Raw genomic sequence first — 20,250 nt, 5'->3', positions numbered from 1 at the left:
GGGGCCGCTAAAAGAAGCAGAGCTGGGGAGCACTGGCATTATTACATTTAATGCGCACAGCCCCTCCCCGGCTAAGCGGAGCAAAGGTGTGACACCAATATGCCACAGCTCACACCCAGCAGGCAGCCTTTTCATTCAAGGAGCCACATGCTGCAATGCTTTACCACAGGCTCCTTGAATGAAAGTGATGCCTGCTGCTGATGGCTCTGTACTCTGAAACAGGAGGAGGTCTGAACTGCCCAGCTCGCCTTTTGTTTCCGAGTAGATAGCCATTAGCCAGCGTGAGTAGCGCAGGGGCTTCATGCTGGGTGATGGCTATTTACTCAGAAACAAAAGGAGGCCTGGCAGTCCAGCCCTCCTCCTGTTTCAGAGTACAGAGCCACCAGGCAGCCCGCACTGGAAGGCTGCACCTGCTGCTTGCAGGTGACAGCACTTTGGTTTAGAAAAAAAGAAAAGGCAATTGCTTTTTTTCTAAACCATAGTGCTGACACCTGCAGGCAGCTTGTGTAACCGTGCAGCCGCTGCACGGGCGGCCTCAGGTGTCAGCATGGCTGGAGCTAGTCGGGGGTGAGCCCCCGGCAGGGCCCCGGCTCAGGAGCCTTTTCTGGAGACTGCCGGGGCTCGGCCCATGCTAGCCCCAGCCCACTTAAAGCTCTGCCTCTAAGTATCAAAGACTGATGATGCTCCTTGAAATGTCTTTTTTCCGGGAAGTCACTTCTGTCCGTGCAATCCATATGCAAAGTAGAATGTTTGCATGTATTTTGCCCCAGAACGCCCGGACAGAGCTCTTATAGATGAGTTTCCTGCATCTGTAATGTTCCTGCAGTTTTATTTTTTTCGTTATGTGTCAAAATACCATCAGTTACTAATGTTACCAAAAAAGTAGATTGGGGCAGGGTGGGTGGTGTGGGGGCTCGAATGAGACCGAATGCAATTGCACCCACTGCATTTAGGGGGAGGAGTAGCAGGACTTTGTTCATGGCTCACCCCCAACCCCACTCTTGAAATGCTGGCTACTCCGTGCTTCTCGGACTGTTATCCGCAATAAGCAAGTGCCCCCCCCCCCATCCCAACTTTCATCTTAAAATGGGGCCTCACGGGAGGTGACACATTCTCAGCCCGCCCTGCTGGTAGGAAGGAGGTGTGAGGAGTTAAGCAGCAGCCAGGCCCCCTGCTGCCTTAATACTTCTCAGGGGTTTCAGGTGCCACCAGTGTTTAGGAAGTCATAGATAGCTGTGGAGCTGGAGAGATAAATAAGTCTTGCAATGGTGAGGTGCTCAGCAGTCTCTATGGTGCACTGTGTGGCAGGACATTCAAATGTTAGCCCAAAACGGGCTTTTCAATCAAGCCCATAGCCCAAAGTGCTTTGTGTACTGTTTGAAGCTGAACATTACTTGTACCATACTGAGAAAGAGACGCTTCAGAGAAATGGAGGCGCCTATCCTAACTTACAGCCTTGCTGTGTGCAGACAGCGCTCCTCCCCAGGGCTTTAATAAAAGATGAAGTCTTCACCTGGATCCAGGCCTGCGCGATTAGCCTACATATATGGCTTTTGCGCAGCAGGGCACACATCGTCTCTGTGGCGCAATCGGTTAGCGCGTTCGGCTGTTAACCGAAAGGTTGGTGGTTCAAGCCCACCCAGGGACGCAGTTTATTTTGGATTTTGGCAAACGTGAGCCAACTCCCGTTCAAAAAAAAAAAAACAACCAACGTGCAGGGTGCACTGCTTAATTCTGAAACCATATGTAAGGTGCTTCCTGTGCTGACATTTCCCTCAAGTCACACATCCATGGCCAGTCTGATTGTCTTTCAATACACGCTTACATGGCCCTATAGTTCTTGTATTCTGATGTGGGAATCTGGCATAGGCGTTTGTCTTTCAAAACCCACTTTCATGGCCCTATATTTCTGGTATTCTGATGTGGGAATCTGGCATAGGCGTTTGTCTTTCAATACCCAGTTTCATGGCCCCATAGTTCTGGTATTCTGATGTGGGAATCTGGCATAGGCGTTGTCTTTCAATATCCACTTTCATGGCCCTATATTTCTGGTAGTCTGTTGTGGGAATCTGGCATAGGCGTTTGTCTTTCAATACCCAGTTTCATGGCCCAATAGTTCTTGTTTTCCGATGTGGGAATCTGGCATAGGCGTTTGTATTTCAATACCCTTTTTCATGGGCCGATAGTTTTGGTATTCTGATGTGGGAATTTGGCATAGGTGTTTGCCTTTCGATACCCGGTTTCATGGCCCTATAGTTAGTATTTTGATGTGGGAATCTGGCATAGGGGTTGATTTTCAATACCCAGTTTCATGGCCCTACAGTTCTTGTATTCTGATGTGGGAATCTGGCATAGGCGTTTGCCTTTCAATACCCGGTTTCATGGCCCTATAGTTCTTGTATTCTGATGTGGGAATCTGGCATAGGCGTTTTTCTTTCAATACCCGATTTCATGGCCCTATAGTTCTAGTATTCTGATGTGGGAATCTGGCAGAGGCGTTGCAGCACTAGTTTGGGAAGGACACATTTTGCTATTCCATTGCCCACCCTATATAGCAGCGCTGACAACAGAGGAGTCTCCCTTAACTTTTTTGGGGGTGTCCGGGAGGTCAGGAAGGGTCCCCATTATTATGAGGGATTAATGTTGAGCGCACCACATTGATGATGGCGGATGGCAGCGAACTGGTCACAATATGTGAACCCATTTGTATCGAGTGCAGTTAGTTATGATGTTTCTTTTAATGTTACAGCTCTTTAGAATGTATACATAATCACCACGCACGTAGAGGGATAAACTGCAAATGCAACATGAAAACAATCTACACAACGGGGTGCTTTGTAAAAAGGTAGTTGGGACTCTCTTGCAAAATGCATGTTGAGATTTAAACTGACTTTCTCAGGTTTGCAGATGTCAGACAAATGAGTAAATCATTCATTTTCATCTCCTTGGTTCGCTGCTGCACATGAATTTTAAGTAGCAGGGACAGTCTTGACGGAAAGAAATATTAGTCACCTAGTAAGAAAGTCAGCTCAGAAGCAGGACACGGTTTATGATTTAAGAGTCCTGCAAGGGAACAGATGTTATCTCGCTCATTGGATTGGTGTCGCTAGAGGGCGTTGGTTTTTTGTTCGGTGGTAATAAAAGTTAGGCCTGAGGCCAGGGTATCTGACAGTTAATTGTCTTTAAAGGTCATCAGTGGCTATATGTTCTGAAGTTGTGGTCGTATAAATTAGTAGGTCTTCAGAAGCGCCAGGAGTATGGGGTATGGGTTAGTTGAGATCCTGTTTATTCAGGCCTTCCTCTATTTGCTCAAATTTGTTGTGCGGACCATGTGCAACCACAATGAAAGTTAAAGGCTTTAGGCCAGTTATTGCTAGCAATTAATTATGTTTTCAAGACCAATGTTTAACCATGTACTGACGCCATGGACTCCTACGGACCAATCCTAAGAAGGTGTGCTCTGATTATGACATGAAGATGACTATCAAGATAAAACTGACCAAGGATAAGTGGAGAATTGGGAGAAGATGGGATTCCTTTTAAAAGATTTTGGTCCAATCATATTTTGGGGGTGGATTGTTATAGAACATCTGGGATTATTGTAATTGTTGCAAAAAGGATGTAAGATGCCAACTGATGTTGTATTGTTCAAACCTGGGTTAGTTTGGTCCTGCAACACCATCTAACCACTCCCTGAAACTGTGTACAATAAACTTGCTTTATGCACAACCGTGTGCTCACTTCTTAAGTGGTGGGACTGTTTCGGTTAATGTGATTAAAGGCCCATACGCACAGGGGGCTAGAGTATGGTTTTATAAAGCTAATCTTGAGCCTAGCAACACCTCCAAGTGGGTACATAAGTGTTCATAAAATACCCCGGTACAATAACCCCTGCACCTGCAAGTTCCTGCGTGCCCACTATAAATTATGCCTTTGATTTGTGTACTCTGGCCTCCGTAGTGCTGGAAATACATATGCTGTCTCTCTGCTCCCAAGTGACCTGAGGAGAAAATTGAGGAACTAAAGTGATGCATAGGGATCACTGTTGATAAGTTACCTGTGCTGGGAATGAAAACAGGCACCAGTGGTCAAAGTGTATGAAAACAAGTAGTGGAACTATATTCCCTGCTGGCCTGCCCCGCTCCCCACAAACCACATGGCCACGTCCCCTTCCACACACAACACAAACCCCCAAACACATGCGCCTGCTGTTTAAGGGAACATTTAGTGCAGTGCAAGTTTCAACTGCTTCCTACACTTTTATTTTAAACCAAAACCATTCCGGAACGGGTTCTTTTTAAAATAAAACTATAGACACAGTAGAACCTGATTAAGAAAAGTAGAAGAGCACCGCTCCCGCTCCGTTAGACCACAGCACCTTCATGAGGTGGAGTCCAGGCACAGAATGCAATAATGTGTCAGTATCTCACCAGGAACTGGATGTATTGCCTGCAGGTTACATATAGATTGCTGTGGTAGGTGCATTAAACCACTAGGCGAGCTTATCAGGTTTCAAACCTTGGACTTGCAAGACACACATGCACACAAACACATGCTGCAAAAAACTGGACTTCCTCTGAGGCATCAGGTTGAATGTTGGTGCATTTCGCTTCCTTCATCTAGTATTACTTCCATTGGCCAATGGCAACCATTTTCCACCCCAATGTTGAGGATATTTAGTTTCACAAAGAGAGACTAATCATTGGGAGTGCGAGGCATGTAAAATCGGGCCCAGCATTTAGTCTTTGTCTTCACCCTGGGGCGTATATTGATATGGGCAGAGATGTCTCCTGCCACTTTACCCGGGGACGTCAGTTGGGGGTCGCAACCTCTGAGGTCTCCCTTGCGACATCTCTGTTCTCCCTTGCAACCTCTTGAAAAAAAGTTCTCTTTTTTGTTTTTTTGGGGGGGTTTTGTAATGCAAGCTCCTAGGCTGCGGCCAGCACCATGTAGCTCTTTAAATCTGGAGTGGCTGGCTTTCTTGTTCAGGGCCGTTAAAAAAAATAAGAAAAATAAGAACAGGAGTGCCAAAAGTCTAACACTTTCGGCACTGACCCTAAATAAGAAAGAATAGGAATACCAAATAATGTGTATTTCTGGAATGCTATACAATCATTGCTAGACTTATTAAAGGTTTATTTCAGGCACACTTCAGGGGGTGAGTCACTGATTTAGTCTGTTCTTAAACGCCTCAACTCAACCTTTCATCTTTCTGAGGTCGATAAAAGAGTACCAACACATGTTGGGTGATATTGGGTGTATATTTTTACTATATAAAGAGCTTAAGCGTAAGTGCTACATAATAACACATCATTATCATTTGGTCATGGACTTCTGCTTGCATTCACAGTAATTTGGTAATATGGGCCTATACACTCTGATCTTAACAATACATATGGCGATCGATTCTTGTATGAAATGTACATCACATTATGTACATCACACTATAGTGATATTGTAACCATATTTTTTGTGGTGTACAATGCTATGTGATGCCACTTCCTGTTTCATCAACGGGTGAATGGTTGTGTTCCATCGCTTCCTGCGATATCACTTCAGGGTGGGGTCAAATGAAATCACTTCCTGTGATGTCATCAGGGGGTCAACGGTCGTGTGATGTCACTTCCGCTACCCCTGGCATTTTGGTGAAATGACGTCCCTTTGGGGTTGCTGCCTGTTAATGATTGTTTAAACACTCACTCTCTGCTCTCAAAGCTGTGAGATTTGTTGTGCTCTTGCTTACTCCCCATTCCAAGCCGCTTCTACCCCGCCGTACTGAGCATCGTTGCGCAGTCATGCCTCCTGCCTGCAGCATTTTCAGTTGAGTGGGTGACAGCCCTGTTATCCTTTGCCAGATACCTGCTCCATTTACAGGAATTCTAATCAATTGCCTTTGCACTCACACATTTGCCGGGCATAGTTATCATTTGCACAGGCAATCAATCAGTTGCCATTCTTTGGCAATGACTGCCCAGGTCCCATAGCATTTGCCAGGATCAGAAGCTGGGCACGGCTAAGTGGGGCAGGGATGCTGCTGATAGGATATCCCAGTAGGTCCTTGACCTATTCCAAACATTGAGACCTTGTAGAGGAAACCAAGAGGAAAGATTGGTACACAGCGATTTGTTTGATGGGGGGCCTGCAAAAAAGGGGGGATGCCCAGGGGGTGTCCAAAGTTTAAGTTACCCAAGGCGGGCCAGAGGGGTGCTGTGCTGCGATGTTGGGCCCATCTCCTCCCCGCAGGGTGATCCGACTCCCACAATTCAGAAGCCAGAAGACTCCTGAGATGTCAGCACACTGCAAAGTTGGAGTGATGTTATCAATTTGGGACTGGAGGGAAATACCTGTGCTGCCACCACCGGCTAAGAAGAGGAGGACCACGGATAGACTGCCTTCTTGCAGCCCTTTTGCTACAGCACTAGGACATGTAGTCATTTCAGGAGCCAAAGAACTGTTTTTGGCATTAGCCAGAGGAAGTCTTTGCTTATATTGTGCTATTACTCAGAATTCCACATCGGCTTATTATTTAACAGATTTCATATTCGTCCAATGAGAGTTCTTCATTCATGAAGCTCCAATTTTAAAAGGAAACTTAAAAAAGGTGTGGCCAGTACGGGGATCGAACCCACGACCTTGGCGTTATTAGCACCACGCTCTAACCAACTGAGCTAACCGGCCATTAATACTCAAGATCACAGCAACAGCTACTAGCAGCCACTGTCAACAGAACAATGTTCTTAGTACATTCCCATTCATCCCTTAGCGCCTGCTGTCAGCACATCGGAAGGCAACTTGCAGCCCAGGAGACGCGCCTGACAAGATGGAGCAGGTGACATCTAGACCATTCTTTGGCATGCACTGGATAAGAGCATTTGCACAAGATGTCGTCTTTGGGCCAGTTACAACCACTTTTGGGAAGGCTTACTGCTGCCACGGACTGCTGCCATTATAGACTCCACGCTCGAGGCTACATTATGAGGGGCAGCTGTCCTGGCCAAGCCTCAATGCCTAATGACTATAGAGTTGCTCCATATATAATACGAGTGCAATTTAGGTATTTTGCACCACATAGTTATTTGCCACTTGACTTACTTATGGCAACCTATTCTAAAGTCACTTCCAAGGTGACTCTAAGCAGTGCTTTAAGTGGGATTAGAAATTGAGGGTGGCTCTCGTTAGGGGGTTTGGCCTAGGCATGGGTGTGCTTAGTCCATGCCCCCATCAAGAGCCCCCGTCGCCTAAGAGGTGGGGGCCGCTAAAAGAAGCAGAGCTGGGGAGCACTGGCATTATTACATTTAATGCGCACAGCCCCTCCCCGGCTAAGCGGAGCAAAGGTGTGACACCAGTATGCCACAGCTCACACCCAGCAGGCAGCCTTTTCATTCAAGGAGCCACATGCTGCAATGCTTTACCACAGGCTCCTTGAATGAAAGTGATGCCTGCTGCTGATGGCTCTGTACTCTGAAACAGGAGGAGGTCTGAACTGCCCAGCTCGCCTTTTGTTTCCGAGTAGATAGCCATTAGCCAGCGTGAGTAGCGCAGGGGCTTCATGCTGGGTGATGGCTATTTACTCAGAAACAAAAGGAGGCCTGGCAGTCCAGCCCTCCTCCTGTTTCAGAGTACAGAGCCACCAGGCAGCCCGCACTGGAAGGCTGCACCTGCTGCTTGCAGGTGACAGCACTTTGGTTTAGAAAAAAAGAAAAGGCAATTGCTTTTTTTCTAAACCATAGTGCTGACACCTGCAGGCAGCTTGTGTAACCGTGCAGCCGCTGCACGGGCGGCCTCAGGTGTCAGCATGGCTGGAGCTAGTCGGGGGTGAGCCCCCGGCAGGGCCCCGGCTCAGGAGCCTTTTCTGGAGACTGCCGGGGCTCGGCCCATGCTAGCCCCAGCCCACTTAAAGCTCTGCCTCTAAGTATCAAAGACTGATGATGCTCCTTGAAATGTCTTTTTTCCGGGAAGTCACTTCTGTCCGTGCAATCCATATACAAAGTAGAATGTTTGCATGTATTTTGCCCCAGAACGCCCGGACAGAGCTCTTATAGATGAGTTTCCTGCATCTGTAATGTTCCTGCAGTTTTATTTTTTTCGTTATGTGTCAAAATACCATCAGTTACTAATGTTACCAAAAACGTAGATTGGGGCAGGGTGGGTGGTGTGGGGGCTCGAATGAGACCGTATGCAATTGCACCCACTGCATTTAGGGGGAGGAGTAGCAGGACTTTGTTCATGGCTCACCCCCAACCCCACTCTTGAAATGCTGGCTACTCCGTGCTTCTCGGACTGTTATCCGCAATAAGCAAGTGCCCCCCCCCCCATCCCAACTTTCATCTTAAAATGGGGCCTCACGGGAGGTGACACATTCTCAGCCCGCCCTGCTGGTAGGAAGGAGGTGTGAGGAGTTAAGCAGCAGCCAGGCCCCCTGCTGCCTTAACACTTCTCAGGGGTTTCAGGTGCCACCAGTGTTTAGGAAGTCATAGATAGCTGTGGAGCTGGAGAGATAAATAAGTCTTGCAATGGTGAGGTGCTCAGCAGTCTCTATGGTGCACTGTGTGGCAGGACATTCAAATGTTAGCCCAAAACGGGCTTTTCAATCAAGCCCATAGCCCAAAGTGCTTTGTGTACTGTTTGAAGCTGAACATTACTTGTACCATACTGAGAAAGAGACGCTTCAGAGAAATGGAGGCGCCTATCCTAACTTACAGCCTTGCTGTGTGCAGACAGCGCTCCTCCCCAGGGCTTTAATAAAAGATGAAGTCTTCACCTGGATCCAGGCCTGCGCGATTAGCCTACATATATGGCTTTTGCGCAGCAGGGCACACATCATCTCTGTGGCGCAATCGGTTAGCGCGTTCGGCTGTTAACCGAAAGGTTGGTGGTTCAAGCCCACCCAGGGACGCAGTTTATTTTGGATTTTGGCAAACGTGAGCCAACTCCCGTTCAAAAAAAAAAAACAACCAACGTGCAGGGTGCACTGCTTAATTCTGAAACCATATGTAAGGTGCTTCCTGTGCTGACATTTCCCTCAAGTCACACATCCATGGCCAGTCTGATTGTCTTTCAATACACGCTTACATGGCCCTATAGTTCTTGTATTCTGATGTGGGAATCTGGCATAGGCGTTTGTCTTTCAAAACCCACTTTCATGGCCCTATATTTCTGGTATTCTGATGTGGGAATCTGGCATAGGCGTTTGTCTTTCAATACCCAGTTTCATGGCCCCATAGTTCTGGTATTCTGATGTGGGAATCTGGCATAGGCGTTGTCTTTCAATATCCACTTTCATGGCCCTATATTTCTGGTATTCTGATGTGGGAATCTGGCATAGGCGTTTGTCTTTCAATACCCAGTTTCATGGCCCCATAGTTCTGGTATTCTGATGTGGGAATCTGGCATAGGCGTTTGTCTTTCAAAACCCACTTTCATGGCCCTATATTTCTGGTATTCTGATGTGGGAATCTGGCATAGGCGTTTGTCTTTCAATACCCAGTTTCATGGCCCCATAGTTCTGGTATTCTGATGTGGGAATCTGGCATAGGCGTTGTCTTTCAATATCCACTTTCATGGCCCTATATTTCTGGTAGTCTGTTGTGGGAATCTGGCATAGGCGTTTGTCTTTCAATACCCAGTTTCATGGCCCAATAGTTCTTGTTTTCCGATGTGGGAATCTGGCATAGGCGTTTGTATTTCAATACCCTTTTTCATGGGCCGATAGTTTTGGTATTCTGATGTGGGAATTTGGCATAGGTGTTTGCCTTTCGATACCCGGTTTCATGGCCCTATAGTTAGTATTTTGATGTGGGAATCTGGCATAGGGGTTGATTTTCAATACCCAGTTTCATGGCCCTACAGTTCTTGTATTCTGATGTGGGAATCTGGCATAGGCGTTTGCCTTTCAATACCCGGTTTCATGGCCCTATAGTTCTAGTATTCTGATGTGGGAATCTGGCAGAGGCGTTGCAGCACTAGTTTGGGAAGGACACATTTTGCTATTCCATTGCCCACCCTATATAGCAGCGCTGACAACAGAGGAGTCTCCCTTAACTTTTTTGGGGGTGTCCGGGAGGTCAGGAAGGGTCCCCATTATTATGAGGGATTAATGTTGAGCGCACCACATTGATGATGGCGGATGGCAGCGAACTGGTCACAATATGTGAACCCATTTGTATCGAGTGCAGTTAGTTATGATGTTTCTTTTAATGTTACAGCTCTTTAGAATGTATACATAATCACCACGCACGTAGAGGGATAAACTGCAAATGCAACATGAAAACAATCTACACAACGGAGTGCTTTGTAAAAAGGTAGTTGGGACTCTCTTGCAAAATGCATGTTGAGATTTAAACTGACTTTCTCAGGTTTGCAGATGTCAGACAAATGAGTAAATCATTCATTTTCATCTCCTTGGTTCGCTGCTGCACATGAATTTTAAGTAGCAGGGACAGTCTTGACGGAAAGAAATATTAGTCACCTAGTAAGAAAGTCAGCTCAGAAGCAGGACACGGTTTATGATTTAAGAGTCCTGCAAGGGAACAGATGTTATCTCGCTCATTGGATTGGTGTCGCTAGAGGGCGTTGGTTTTTTGTTCGGTGGTAATAAAAGTTAGGCCTGAGGCCAGGGTATCTGACAGTTAATTGTCTTTAAAGGTCATCAGTGGCTATATGTTCTGAAGTTGTGGTCGTATAAATTAGTAGGTCTTCAGAAGCGCCAGGAGTATGGGGTATGGGTTAGTTGAGATCCTGTTTATTCAGGCCTTCCTCTATTTGCTCAAATTTGTTGTGCGGACCATGTGCAACCACAATGAAAGTTAAAGGCTTTAGGCCAGTTATTGCTAGCAATTAATTATGTTTTCAAGACCAATGTTTAACCATGTACTGACGCCATGGACTCCTACGGACCAATCCTAAGAAGGTGTGCTCTGATTATGACATGAAGATGACTATCAAGATAAAACTGACCAAGGATAAGTGGAGAATTGGGAGAAGATGGGATTCCTTTTAAAAGATTTTGGTCCAATCATATTTTGGGGGTGGATTGTTATAGAACATCTGGGATTATTGTAATTGTTGCAAAAAGGATGTAAGATGCCAACTGATGTTGTATTGTTCAAACCTGGGTTAGTTTGGTCCTGCAACACCATCTAACCACTCCCTGAAACTGTGTACAATAAACTTGCTTTATGCACAACCGTGTGCTCACTTCTTAAGTGGTGGGACTGTTTCGGTTAATGTGATTAAAGGCCCATACGCACAGGGGGCTAGAGTATGGTTTTATAAAGCTAATCTTGAGCCTAGCAACACCTCCAAGTGGGTACATAAGTGTTCATAAAATACCCCGGTACAATAACCCCTGCACCTGCAAGTTCCTGCGTGCCCACTATAAATTATGCCTTTGATTTGTGTACTCTGGCCTCCGTAGTGCTGGAAATACATATGCTGTCTCTCTGCTCCCAAGTGACCTGAGGAGAAAATTGAGGAACTAAAGTGATGCATAGGGATCACTGTTGATAAGTTACCTGTGCTGGGAATGAAAACAGGCACCAGTGGTCAAAGTGTATGAAAACAAGTAGTGGAACTATATTCCCTGCTGGCCTGCCCCGCTCCCCACAAACCACATGGCCACGTCCCCTTCCACACACAACACAAACCCCCAAACACATGCGCCTGCTGTTTAAGGGAACATTTAGTGCAGTGCAAGTTTCAACTGCTTCCTACACTTTTATTTTAAACCAAAACCATTCCGGAACGGGTTCTTTTTAAAATAAAACTATAGACACAGTAGAACCTGATTAAGAAAAGTAGAAGAGCACCGCTCCCGCTCCGTTAGACCACAGCACCTTCATGAGGTGGAGTCCAGGCACAGAATGCAATAATGTGTCAGTATCTCACCAGGAACTGGATGTATTGCCTGCAGGTTACATATAGATTGCTGTGGTAGGTGCATTAAACCACTAGGCGAGCTTATCAGGTTTCAAACCTTGGACTTGCAAGACACACATGCACACAAACACATGCTGCAAAAAACTGGACTTCCTCTGAGGCATCAGGTTGAATGTTGGTGCATTTCGCTTCCTTCATCTAGTATTACTTCCATTGGCCAATGGCAACCATTTTCCACCCCAATGTTGAGGATATTTAGTTTCACAAAGAGAGACTAATCATTGGGAGTGCGAGGCATGTAAAATCGGGCCCAGCATTAAGTCTTTGTCTTCACCCTGGGGCGTATATTGATATGGGCAGAGATGTCTCCTGCCACTTTACCCGGGGACGTCAGTTGGGGGTCGCAACCTCTGAGGTCTCCCTTGCGACATCTCTGTTCTCCCTTGCAACCTCTTGAAAAAAAGTTCTCTTTTTTGTTTTTTTGGGGGGGTTTTGTAATGCAAGCTCCTAGGCTGCGGCCAGCACCATGTAGCTCTTTAAATCTGGAGTGGCTGGCTTTCTTGTTCAGGGCCGTTAAAAAAAATAAGAAAAATAAGAACAGGAGTGCCAAAAGTCTAACACTTTCGGCACTGACCCTAAATAAGAAAGAATAGGAATACCAAATAATGTGTATTTCTGGAATGCTATACAATCATTGCTAGACTTATTAAAGGTTTATTTCAGGCACACTTCAGGGGGTGAGTCACTGATTTAGTCTGTTCTTAAACGCCTCAACTCAACCTTTCATCTTTCTGAGGTCGATAAAAGAGTACCAACACATGTTGGGTGATATTGGGTGTATATTTTTACTATATAAAGAGCTTAAGCGTAAGTGCTACATAATAACACATCATTATCATTTGGTCATGGACTTCTGCTTGCATTCACAGTAATTTGGTAATATGGGCCTATACACTCTGATCTTAACAATACATATGGCGATCGATTCTTGTATGAAATGTACATCACATTATGTACATCACACTATAGTGATATTGTAACCATATTTTTTGTGGTGTACAATGCTATGTGATGCCACTTCCTGTTTCATCAACGGGTGAATGGTTGTGTTCCATCGCTTCCTGCGATATCACTTCAGGGTGGGGTCAAATGAAATCACTTCCTGTGATGTCATCAGGGGGTCAACGGTCGTGTGATGTCACTTCCGCTACCCCTGGCATTTTGGTGAAATGACGTCCCTTTGGGGTTGCTGCCTGTTAATGATTGTTTAAACACTCACTCTCTGCTCTCAAAGCTGTGAGATTTGTTGTGCTCTTGCTTACTCCCCATTCCAAGCCGCTTCTACCCCGCCGTACTGAGCATCGTTGCGCAGTCATGCCTCCTGCCTGCAGCATTTTCAGTTGAGTGGGTGACAGCCCTGTTATCCTTTGCCAGATACCTGCTCCATTTACAGGAATTCTAATCAATTGCCTTTGCACTCACACATTTGCCGGGCATAGTTATCATTTGCACAGGCAATCAATCAGTTGCCATTCTTTGGCAATGACTGCCCAGGTCCCATAGCATTTGCCAGGATCAGAAGCTGGGCACGGCTAAGTGGGGCAGGGATGCTGCTGATAGGATATCCCAGTAGGTCCTTGACCTATTCCAAACATTGAGACCTTGTAGAGGAAACCAAGAGGAAAGATTGGTACACAGCGATTTGTTTGATGGGGGGCCTGCAAAAAAGGGGGGATGCCCAGGGGGTGTCCAAAGTTTAAGTTACCCATGGCGGGCCAGAGGGGTGCTGTGCTGCGATGTTGGGCCCATCTCCTCCCCGCAGGGTGATCCGACTCCCACAATTCAGAAGCCAGAAGACTCCTGAGATGTCAGCACACTGCAAAGTTGGAGTGATGTTATCAATTTGGGACTGGAGGGAAATACCTGTGCTGCCACCACCGGCTAAGAAGAGGAGGACCACGGATAGACTGCCTTCTTGCAGCCCTTTTGCTACAGCACTAGGACATGTAGTCATTTCAGGAGCCAAAGAACTGTTTTTGGCATTAGCCAGAGGAAGTCTTTGCTTATATTGTGCTATTACTCAGAATTCCACATCGGCTTATTATTTTACAGATTTCATATTCGTCCAATGAGAGTTCTTCATTCATGAAGCTCCAATTTTAAAAGGAAACTTAAAAAAGGTGTGGCCAGTACGGGGATCGAACCCGCGAGCTTGGCGTTATTAGCACCACGCTCTAACCAACTGAGCTAACCGGCCATTAATACTCAAGATCACAGCAACAGCTACTAGCAGCCACTGTCAACAGAACAATGTTCTTAGTACATTCCCATTCAGCCCTTAGCGCCTGCTGTCAGCACATCGGAAGGCAACTTGCAGCCCAGGAGACGCGCCTGACAAGATGGAGCAGGTGACATCTAGACCATTCTTTGGCATGCACTGGATAAGAGCATTTGCACAAGATGTCGTCTTTGGGCCAGTTACAACCACTTTTGGGAAGGCTTACTGCTGCCACGGACTGCTGCCATTATAGACTCCACGCTCGAGGCTACATTATGAGGGGCAGCTGTCCTGGCCAAGCCTCAATGCCTAATGACTATAGAGTTGCTCCATATATAATACGAGTGCAATTTAGGTATTTTGCACCACATAGTTATTTGCCACTTGACTTACTTATGGCAACCTATTCTAAAGTCACTTCCAAGGTGACTCTAAGCAGTGCTTTAAGTGGGATTAGAAATTGAGGGTGGCTCTCGTTAGGGGGTTTGGCCTAGGCATGGGTGTGCTTAGTCCATGCCCCCATCAAGAGCCCCCGTCGCCTAAGAGGTGGGGGCCGCTAAAAGAAGCAGAGCTGGGGAGCACTGGCATTATTACATTTAATGCGCACAGCCCCTCCCCGGCTAAGCGGAGCAAAGGTGTGACACCAGTATGCCACAGCTCACACCCAGCAGGCAGCCTTTTCATTCAAGGAGCCACATGCTGCAATGCTTTACCACAGGCTCCTTGAATGAAAGTGATGCCTGCTGCTGATGGCTCTGTACTCTGAAACAGGAGGAGGTCTGAACTGCCCAGCTCGCCTTTTGTTTCCGAGTAGATAGCCATTAGCCAGCGTGAGTAGCGCAGGGGCTTCATGCTGGGTGATGGCTATTTACTCAGAAACAAAAGGAGGCCTGGCAGTCCAGCCCTCCTCCTGTTTCAGAGTACAGAGCCACCAGGCAGCCCGCACTGGAAGGCTGCACCTGCTGCTTGCAGGTGACAGCACTTTGGTTTAGAAAAAAAGAAAAGGCAATTGCTTTTTTTCTAAACCATAGTGCTGACACCTGCAGGCAGCTTGTGTAACCGTGCAGCCGCTGCACGGGCGGCCTCAGGTGTCAGCATGGCTGGAGCTAGTCGGGGGTGAGCCCCCGGCAGGGCCCCGGCTCAGGAGCCTTTTCTGGAGACTGCCGGGGCTCGGCCCATGCTAGCCCCAGCCCACTTAAAGCTCTGCCTCTAAGTATCAAAGACTGATGATGCTCCTTGAAATGTCTTTTTTCCGGGAAGTCACTTCTGTCCGTGCAATCCATATACAAAGTAGAATGTTTGCATGTATTTTGCCCCAGAACGCCCGGACAGAGCTCTTATAGATGAGTTTCCTGCATCTGTAATGTTCCTGCAGTTTTATTTTTTTCGTTATGTGTCAAAATACCATCAGTTACTAATGTTACCAAAAAAGTAGATTGGGGCAGGGTGGGTGGTGTGGGGGCTCGAATGAGACCGAATGCAATTGCACCCACTGCATTTAGGGGGAGGAGTAGCAGGACTTTGTTCATGGCTCACCCCCAACCCCACTCTTGAAATGCTGGCTACTCCGTGCTTCTCGGACTGTTATCCGCAATAAGCAAGTGCCCCCCCCCCCATCCCAACTTTCATCTTAAAATGGGGCCTCACGGGAGGTGACACATTCTCAGCCCGCCCTGCTGGTAGGAAGGAGGTGTGAGGAGTTAAGCAGCAGCCAGGCCCCCTGCTGCCTTAATACTTCTCAGGGGTTTCAGGTGCCACCAGTGTTTAGGAAGTCATAGATAGCTGTGGAGCTGGAGAGATAAATAAGTCTTGCAATGGTGAGGTGCTCAGCAGTCTCTATGGTGCACTGTGTGGCAGGACATTCAAATGTTAGCCCAAAACGGGCTTTTCAATCAAGCCCATAGCCCAAAGTGCTTTGTGTACTGTTTGAAGCTGAACATTACTTGTACCATACTGAGAAAGAGACGCTTCAGAGAAATGGAGGCGCCTATCCTAACTTACAGCCTTGCTGTGTGCAGACAGCGCTCCTCCCCAGGGCTTTAATAAAAGATGAAGTCTTCACCTGGATCCAGGCCTGCGCGATTAGCCTACATATATGGCTTTTGCGCAGCAGGGCACACATCATCTCTGTGGCGCAATCGGTTAGCGCGTTCGGCTGTTAACCGAAAGGTTGGTGGTTCAAGCCCACCCAGGGACGCAGTTTATTTTGGATTTTGGCAAACGTGAGCCAACTCCCGTTCAAAAAAAAAAAAACAACCAACGTGCAGGGTGCACTGCTTAATTCTGAAACCATATGTAAGGTGCTTCCTGTGCTGACATTTCCCTCAAGTCACACATCCATGGCCAGTCTGATTGTCTTTCAATACACGCTTACATGGCCCTATAGTTCTTGTATTCTGATGTGGGAATCTGGCATAGGCGTTTGTCTTTCAAAACCCACTTTCATGGCCCTATATTTCTGGTATTCTGATGTGGGAATCTGGCATAGGCGTTTGTCTTTCAATACCCAGTTTCATGGCCCCATAGTTCTGGTATTCTGATGTGGGAATCTGGCATAGGCGTTGTCTTTCAATATCCACTTTCATGGCCCTATATTTCTGGTAGTCTGTTGTGGGAATCTGGCATAGGCGTTTGTCTTTCAATACCCAGTTTCATGGCCCAATAGTTCTTGTTTTCCGATGTGGGAATCTGGCATAGGCGTTTGTATTTCAATACCCTTTTTCATGGGCCGATAGTTTTGGTATTCTGATGTGGGAATTTGGCATAGGTGTTTGCCTTTCGATACCCGGTTTCATGGCCCTATAGTTAGTATTTTGATGTGGGAATCTGGCATAGGGGTTGATTTTCAATACCCAGTTTCATGGCCCTACAGTTCTTGTATTCTGATGTGGGAATCTGGCATAGGCGTTTGCCTTTCAATACCCGGTTTCATGGCCCTATAGTTCTTGTATTCTGATGTGGGAATCTGGCATAGGCGTTTTTCTTTCAATACCCGATTTCATGGCCCTATAGTTCTAGTATTCTGATGTGGGAATCTGGCAGAGGCGTTGCAGCACTAGTTTGGGAAGGACACATTTTGCTATTCCATTGCCCACCCTATATAGCAGCGCTGACAACAGAGGAGTCTCCCTTAACTTTTTTGGGGGTGTCCGGGAGGTCAGGAAGGGTCCCCATTATTATGAGGGATTAATGTTGAGCGCACCACATTGATGATGGCGGATGGCAGCGAACTGGTCACAATATGTGAACCCATTTGTATCGAGTGCAGTTAGTTATGATGTTTCTTTTAATGTTACAGCTCTTTAGAATGTATACATAATCACCACGCACGTAGAGGGATAAACTGCAAATGCAACATGAAAACAATCTACACAACGGGGTGCTTTGTAAAAAGGTAGTTGGGACTCTCTTGCAAAATGCATGTTGAGATTTAAACTGACTTTCTCAGGTTTGCAGATGTCAGACAAATGAGTAAATCATTCATTTTCATCTCCTTGGTTCGCTGCTGCACATGAATTTTAAGTAGCAGGGACAGTCTTGACGGAAAGAAATATTAGTCACCTAGTAAGAAAGTCAGCTCAGAAGCAGGACACGGTTTATGATTTAAGAGTCCTGCAAGGGAACAGATGTTATCTCGCTCATTGGATTGGTGTCGCTAGAGGGCGTTGGTTTTTTGTTCGGTGGTAATAAAAGTTAGGCCTGAGGCCAGGGTATCTGACAGTTAATTGTCTTTAAAGGTCATCAGTGGCTATATGTTCTGAAGTTGTGGTCGTATAAATTAGTAGGTCTTCAGAAGCGCCAGGAGTATGGGGTATGGGTTAGTTGAGATCCTGTTTATTCAGGCCTTCCTCTATTTGCTCAAATTTGTTGTGCGGACCATGTGCAACCACAATGAAAGTTAAAGGCTTTAGGCCAGTTATTGCTAGCAATTAATTATGTTTTCAAGACCAATGTTTAACCATGTACTGACGCCATGGACTCCTACGGACCAATCCTAAGAAGGTGTGCTCTGATTATGACATGAAGATGACTATCAAGATAAAACTGACCAAGGATAAGTGGAGAATTGGGAGAAGATGGGATTCCTTTTAAAAGATTTTGGTCCAATCATATTTTGGGGGTGGATTGTTATAGAACATCTGGGATTATTGTAATTGTTGCAAAAAGGATGTAAGATGCCAACTGATGTTGTATTGTTCAAACCTGGGTTAGTTTGGTCCTGCAACACCATCTAACCACTCCCTGAAACTGTGTACAATAAACTTGCTTTATGCACAACCGTGTGCTCACTTCTTAAGTGGTGGGACTGTTTCGGTTAATGTGATTAAAGGCCCATACGCACAGGGGGCTAGAGTATGGTTTTATAAAGCTAATCTTGAGCCTAGCAACACCTCCAAGTGGGTACATAAGTGTTCATAAAATACCCCGGTACAATAACCCCTGCACCTGCAAGTTCCTGCGTGCCCACTATAAATTATGCCTTTGATTTGTGTACTCTGGCCTCCGTAGTGCTGGAAATACATATGCTGTCTCTCTGCTCCCAAGTGACCTGAGGAGAAAATTGAGGAACTAAAGTGATGCATAGGGATCACTGTTGATAAGTTACCTGTGCTGGGAATGAAAACAGGCACCAGTGGTCAAAGTGTATGAAAACAAGTAGTGGAACTATATTCCCTGCTGGCCTGCCCCGCTCCCCACAAACCACATGGCCACGTCCCCTTCCACACACAACACAAACCCCCAAACACATGCGCCTGCTGTTTAAGGGAACATTTAGTGCAGTGCAAGTTTCAACTGCTTCCTACACTTTTATTTTAAACCAAAACCATTCCGGAACGGGTTCTTTTTAAAATAAAACTATAGACACAGTAGAACCTGATTAAGAAAAGTAGAAGAGCACCGCTCCCGCTCCGTTAGACCACAGCACCTTCATGAGGTGGAGTCCAGGCACAGAATGCAATAATGTGTCAGTATCTCACCAGGAACTGGATGTATTGCCTGCAGGTTACATATAGATTGCTGTGGTAGGTGCATTAAACCACTAGGCGAGCTTATCAGGTTTCAAACCTTGGACTTGCAAGACACACATGCACACAAACACATGCTGCAAAAAACTGGACTTCCTCTGAGGCATCAGGTTGAATGTTGGTGCATTTCGCTTCCTTCATCTAGTATTACTTCCATTGGCCAATGGCAACCATTTTCCACCCCAATGTTGAGGATATTTAGTTTCACAAAGAGAGACTAATCATTGGGAGTGCGAGGCATGTAAAATCGGGCCCAGCATTTAGTCTTTGTCTTCACCCTGGGGCGTATATTGATATGGGCAGAGATGTCTCCTGCCACTTTACCCGGGGACGTCAGTTGGGGGTCGCAACCTCTGAGGTCTCCCTTGCGACATCTCTGTTCTCCCTTGCAACCTCTTGAAAAAAAGTTCTCTTTTTTGTTTTTTTGGGGGGGGTTTGTAATGCAAGCTCCTAGGCTGCGGCCAGCACCATGTAGCTCTTTAAATCTGGAGTGGCTGGCTTTCTTGTTCAGGGCCGTTAAAAAAAATAAGAAAAATAAGAACAGGAGTGCCAAAAGTCTAACACTTTCGGCACTGACCCTAAATAAGAAAGAATAGGAATACCAAATAATGTGTATTTCTGGAATGCTATACAATCATTGCTAGACTTATTAAAGGTTTATTTCAGGCACACTTCAGGGGGTGAGTCACTGATTTAGTCTGTTCTTAAACGCCTCAACTCAACCTTTCATCTTTCTGAGGTCGATAAAAGAGTACCAACACATGTTGGGTGATATTGGGTGTATATTTTTACTATATAAAGAGCTTAAGCGTAAGTGCTACATAATAACACATCATTATCATTTGGTCATGGACTTCTGCTTGCATTCACAGTAATTTGGTAATATGGGCCTATACACTCTGATCTTAACAATACATATGGCGATCGATTCTTGTATGAAATGTACATCACATTATGTACATCACACTATAGTGATATTGTAACCATATTTTTTGTGGTGTACAATGCTATGTGATGCCACTTCCTGTTTCATCAACGGGTGAATGGTTGTGTTCCATCGCTTCCTGC

At 46.1% G+C, this 20,250-nt stretch overlaps 5 non-coding genes across 5 annotated transcripts; 3 read left to right on the top strand and 2 right to left on the bottom strand.

Moving 5' to 3' along the window:
• Nucleotides 1-1,574: 1,574 nt before the first annotated feature.
• On the top strand, nt 1,575-1,648 carry TRNAN-GUU (transfer RNA asparagine (anticodon GUU)). The gene has a single exon. It is a non-coding gene; the product is annotated as a tRNA-Asn (tRNA).
• Nucleotides 1,649-6,604: 4,956 nt separating this feature from the next.
• TRNAI-AAU (transfer RNA isoleucine (anticodon AAU)) lies at nt 6,605-6,678 on the bottom strand. Its single transcript has one exon. It is a non-coding gene; the product is annotated as a tRNA-Ile (tRNA).
• A 2,144-nt stretch (nt 6,679-8,822) lies between these two features.
• On the top strand, nt 8,823-8,896 carry TRNAN-GUU (transfer RNA asparagine (anticodon GUU)). Its single transcript has one exon. It is a non-coding gene; the product is annotated as a tRNA-Asn (tRNA).
• A 5,164-nt stretch (nt 8,897-14,060) lies between these two features.
• TRNAI-AAU (transfer RNA isoleucine (anticodon AAU)) lies at nt 14,061-14,134 on the bottom strand. Its single transcript has one exon. It is a non-coding gene; the product is annotated as a tRNA-Ile (tRNA).
• A 2,144-nt stretch (nt 14,135-16,278) lies between these two features.
• Nucleotides 16,279-16,352, top strand: TRNAN-GUU (transfer RNA asparagine (anticodon GUU)). Its single transcript has one exon. It is a non-coding gene; the product is annotated as a tRNA-Asn (tRNA).
• The last annotated feature ends 3,898 nt before the right edge of the window (nt 16,353-20,250 follow it).

This window comes from Ambystoma mexicanum, chromosome 1p (genome assembly GCF_040938575.1).
Source record: "Ambystoma mexicanum isolate Mex_15411 chromosome 1p, UKY_AmexF1_1, whole genome shotgun sequence".
In the NCBI taxonomy this organism is placed as follows: Eukaryota; Metazoa; Chordata; class Amphibia; order Caudata; family Ambystomatidae; genus Ambystoma; species Ambystoma mexicanum.
Note: the sequence above shows the minus strand (reverse complement) of the source record. Positions and strands in the feature narration are given on the sequence as shown.